Source organism: Alosa pseudoharengus, unplaced genomic scaffold (assembly GCF_046254945.1).
Source record: "Alosa pseudoharengus isolate Yale_2024_CS ecotype anadromous, Long Island Sound unplaced genomic scaffold, YU_APseudo_1.1 YU_APseudo_1.1_scf_15, whole genome shotgun sequence".
Lineage (NCBI taxonomy): Eukaryota > Metazoa > Chordata > Actinopteri > Clupeiformes > Clupeidae > Alosa > Alosa pseudoharengus.
In genome coordinates, this window is record NW_027468620.1 from 34,525,978 (window position 1) to 34,530,977 (window position 5,000).

Sequence of the window (5,000 nt, forward strand, 5' to 3'; positions counted from 1 at the left end):
GGCTTAATTTTAAAAAAAGAGGAAAAATCAAGCCTTTAAGGACATCAAGGACATTTTGTGAATGTGTCATGTATCGTAAATAAATAAATGTTATTATATAAATAAATGTCTTAACTTGTGCACAGCACTGTACATTCTAAATAGTAATAGTTTGTACAGTGGCCTGTGATTAAGCTTTATTTTTTATTTTCATAATTTGTAACTCAATCTGTCAATTTCTTTCGACAAAATCCACCAGAAGTCACCATTTAAGGAGTCATTTTTTCAAATGTTTCGAGGGGGAGTGCTTCCTACGATCAACAGCACCGCTGCTGGAAAAAATTCTAGGGGAAACACTGTTCCGTATTGATATTGCAGCCTTGGTATTCATTTTCTAAAACCACTTTAAATTAGACATTCAAAGCCAAAAACTCTCAAAGCCATCCTATAAGTGTTCAGCAAATGGTACAGGAATCGATATGGAAATCGATAAGGAAACACATCGATAAGCAGGTTCGACAATGGCATCGATATCGATAATTTCACACACAGCCTGTCTTTTTCCTATAAGTTTTCAGAGCTTTTCTTGTAGTAAATACAGTTTTTCTCGATTGTTTACACACATTTTCTGAAAGCATGCCTCATACTCTCAGAAATCAAAAAACACACACACAACGGGCAAAACCCCTCAATTTTCCTGCAAAATGAAACTTTACATTCAAAACAATATTATTTCTTCTTAAAATGGTATTTTGTTTTCAAATGACATACACAAATGTGCTCAATGTAAAACACTATGATGAATGGAAAACACTTCTTCTCTATTCATCATAATGACTTACGGCTCCCACACACAGTTGCTTTCCGTCAGCGCATGCCAGTGGGTGTTCCCGACGGTAGCTATGCAAATGACTTGAAGTATAACCGTAATTTGATTGGCGGGTGCCTTCTGTTGGTGTCGTTGGTGCAGCAAAAGTTGAACTTCTCGACGCGAGCGACTGGAGCAACGCGACGCAACGGACCCACAATTCAGTTGGGCAACGGATGACGTAAGCCCACGTAAAGTGGACGGGATGCGTCTCCAGCACTGCACCGCACGCAGGTGTGTGTGGGAGCCGTTACACACACACACACGCAGCTGTGTGTGGGAGCCATTACACACACACACACACACACACGCAGCTGTGTGTGGGAGTCGTTACACACACACACACACACGCAGCCGTGTGTGGGAGCCGTTAGGCCTTTTTTTGTTCAGACAGTACATACATAAGTGTGTTGTAAAATATTTCAGAATGTTGTTTTTATACTCAGAACACACAAATACACTGTAACAAATATATTTTATTTTTCCCCACAAAACATTGTACACAGTGTACATCCCAACCAATATAAAGTTGCACATACAGTGGTCTACATACAACAGAAGACTGTACTGTATACAGTTACAGTAAAAAAAAAAAAAACTATGCTGCATCCTCTCTTCTGTTTCGGTCTGGCCACAGCACCTCATCCACAGCACAAGCATTATGCTAAAGCTCTGATTGCTAATTGTAAAACTGTGTGACAGGTGTTTGCCCATGTGATGAGTCAGTGTGCATAGTAGGGCAATTCACTTTAGAATTTGAATGGCAGTGTGTTCCTTGTGAAAACAAGAGATTTTCTTCATGAAAACTGTGCCAAATGCAGAGAATTGTGTGTAGTGTTGTGAAAAAAGTGTGTTTTACAACTGCAATTTGAGTGTAAAGCAGGAATTGTGCTTGTAGTTTAGCAGAATTGGTTCAGGGGGTTGGTGCATGAGTTACATGCTGTGGTCATTGTGTCTGAAGAAACAATTGAGAAAAACTGTAAAAAGCCTTGCAGACTTTACTAATGCATGTCTGAGAATGTTATGAAGAGACCATAACACACACACACACACACACACACAGCAGACTGGAGATATAATAATTTTCTTTTAAATGGGGAATGAGGTGGGGACAAAGTCAATAACATGTCGAAAATTAAAAAGGAGAAAATTCTAGTGACACACACAAACAAAAGAAACACTAACACACACTCTCTCTCTCTCACACACACACACGCACACACACACAGCTCTAAATAAAGCATGGTGTCATCAGTGGTCATGGGGTCTTTGCAGTAAATAGTAGCTGATCTGAGTGAGATAGTATCTTTGTGTGTATTCTTGATGTGTGTGTGAGAGAGTATCATTGTGTGTGCGTATGTGTGCATGTGTGTGTGCGTGTGTGTGTGTGTGTGTGTGTGTGTGTGTGTTGGCACCTATTTACGGGGGCAGGGGTGCTGAGTCTAGTTGGCCTGCCCTCTGAAGGGAACACGTCTAACCCTGTGTGTGTGTTGACAGCATGATTTGTGCAAATGTGTGTGTGTGTGTGCGTGTGTGTGTGTGTGTGTGTGTGTGTGTGTGTGCGTGTCTGGGTGTTTTTGAATAGTACACATTACACACACAACCAAACCCCCTAGGGACAGAGACAGAGAGATGTGTGTGTGTTGAGCCTTTGTCTGCTACTTTGTCTGAGACTTACTTTGAGAGAGGCACACAGTAAAATGTGTGTGTTTGCATGTGTGAGCAAGTTAGAGTGAGTGTGTCAGAGAGAATGATAGAGTGTCTTTGTGCGTGTGTGTATGTGTTGTTTGAGTGTGTGTGTGTGTGTCTGAGTGTGTGTTTGTGTGAGTGAGAGAGGGAGAGAGAGCGAGACTCTTAAGGGTTGCAGCTGTCTTTGAACTTGAACCCGTCTACTTGATACTTGAAAATGCAGACTAGGAGACATCCAGTATTCTGCACACACACACACACACACACACACACACACACACACACACACACACACACACACACACATACAGTACACACACATACACACACACACACACACACATACAGTACACACACATACAGTACACACACATACACACACACACATACACACACATACAGTACACGCACATACACACACACACACACACACACACACACATACAGACACACACACACATACACACACATACAGTACACACACACATACACACAAACACACACATACACACACACATACAGTACACACAGACACACACAAATACGCACACATACGCACACACACACACATACACATACACACACATACGCACACACATACGCACACATACACACACATACGCACACACACATACGCACACATACACACACATACGCGCACATACGCACACACACACACACACATACACACACATACAGTACACACACATACACACATATACGCACACATACGCACACATACACACATACACATATGCACACATACACACACATACGCACACATATGCACACATACGCACAAACACTCTTTCTCTCTGACACACACACACACATATACACACTCAAACATCCATGAAAACACACTCTCTCTTTCTCTCTCTCTCTCTCTCTCTTGCTCTCTCTGGGCCAGATGTACGTACATTTACGAACGTAGCGTTATCAGCGTCATGGACACACCACAGATTGCGAACGCTGTCAGACCCAAGTTTCCGTCATATTTATCAATCGTTCAATCCTTAGTGTAAACTGTGCCTTTCTCTGCTTTTCTCCGCCCATAAACGCAATTTACGAACGTCCACAACTGAATGGCAGAGCCTACATACAAGCACAGTTGAATGAAGTTAACTGATGACAACATTAAAAAGAATCAAACGTTTAGTGATCATGAAATAATACCATACATGATAAGATGTAAACAAGCAGGGAGATAATGAAGATCAGTAGTTCTACTCAAACTACTTGTGCACCTAGGCTATGGAAGATTGGTCAAATCTAGCAAGTAGGAACGCACACAAGTAGCAATTTGGATTAACACCTGCTTTTACAAGGCGGAAATATTTAGTCACAGAATAGACGTGCGCTTTCAGGAGCAGTCTTTGTACATACCGCGGAATACAAAATTAGGCGCTCTTTACTCTTCCCCTCCCATCTTTTTACGCTAAACTCCCACTTTCCCCTGGATCCTCCCATGAATGCATATGCATGACATGACAAACGCAATCTGCCACTTTCAGCTCCCGCGACAGGCAGTTTGCGCTTTTACATCATTGCGGCCTGTTTGTACATACCTCGCAATGATTTTACACGCACGTTGCGAAACAAATACGCCTGAAGTGGGCGCAAAAGCGTTAGTACATCTGGCCCTCAGTCTCTCTCTCTGTGTGTGTGTGTGTGTGTGTGTGTGTGTGTCCAACTAAACCTCTCCGAACTACTGGTATTCCCAGCCATGAACCCATACATCACAATATCAACATTAAAACTGACCCACTCTCTCTCTCGCACCTACCGAAGTTGCAAGAAACTTAGATGCGATGACTGCTAACTTTCTCTGAGCATGTTGCCTCTATCACACGACCATGCCCACCTGCTACTGTGTGTGTGTGTGTGTCTGTCAAGAGTTTCCGCTAGAAAAAAATGTCAAGGTCAAAGTGACCGGCAGAGGTTTCGTTTTCCAGACATTTTGATGATATGCCGGAAAAATATTCTATTATCCCTTCTTAATTAGTCAAATTGAGGAAAACTGGAGACAGGCTATGTAGCTTAAAGAATGACATAATCAGGCTGTATAGAATGCAACATGTTCATTAGCCTAACTTAAACATGCCTAACAAGATCTAGCCAGTATCTTTTCATGGACAGCAAGAGTCCGCTTCGTTCGTTGTTTTAAAAAGGCTACGTTGTTTGTTGCTGCTACCCACGTTAACTCCAGTGGTGACTGTTTAACTTACACAGATGAGCACACACAAGTATGAGCGCTCACACCACTACCCCCTAATGCTATGCCTCTTTATTTGATAACAATATATTAAGAAATGTTTCCTATTTTGGGAAATGTTTAGTTTCTTTTTCTTTCGGCCGCTGTTCAATGATACCGTTTAATTGTGCCAGAAATTATCCGCGGACCAGCAATCTCCTCGTCGAGGAGGCCCTAACCCTGCAGATCATAGACAGAGAACGCATAGGC